The sequence below is a fragment of the Mandrillus leucophaeus genome, unplaced genomic scaffold (genome assembly GCF_000951045.1).
Source record: "Mandrillus leucophaeus isolate KB7577 unplaced genomic scaffold, Mleu.le_1.0 Scaffold417, whole genome shotgun sequence".
Taxonomy (NCBI): Eukaryota; Metazoa; Chordata; class Mammalia; order Primates; family Cercopithecidae; genus Mandrillus; species Mandrillus leucophaeus.
The window spans coordinates 261349-261915 of record NW_012104443.1 but is presented as its reverse complement, the minus strand read 5'-3'; positions in this window follow the sequence as shown (position 1 = coordinate 261915).

The following is a 567-nucleotide window of genomic DNA, read 5'->3' as shown; positions in this document are numbered from 1 at the left end:
AAGACATGATTTGGCATTTGGGTCCATGAGATGGCAAAATAATTTTGAAGACAGCAGATTCTGGAGAATCTTAGATCACAAAGCAAGCCACTACATTTAGGGCTACTTAAGATTGGTAGGTTGGACAGCTTTACTCTCTTTGGAAACATTACTTCATAAATTTTGTCTGAACAGCAAAAACAAGTGTTTCCCTAAACATTTGAACTGAGGCTTATACATAGGGAAGGACACACGAAAGAAAAAAGAGAAAAACCATTCTGCAACAAAGAAAAATAGATTCCATGTGCCACTTATGTCCTTTTGAGTCTCCCAAGACAGGTTGGGGTTGCCCCTTAAGAAGACAATTTGATGGTTTCATTAGGAAACAGATGTATATAGGCCACTGGGGGAGATAAAGCTCAGTTAATCCTAGCTGTTTGTGAATGAAATGTAGGAGAGTTCAACACAGAGATCAATTCCAAATCAAATGCAGTCCCTCCCAAGCCACACAAATTTCAGGAGGCTACAGATGCTGGCGCTTCCCAGGGCAGAAGTATCCAGGACTGAGCTCAGCTCGCCGGGGTTGCC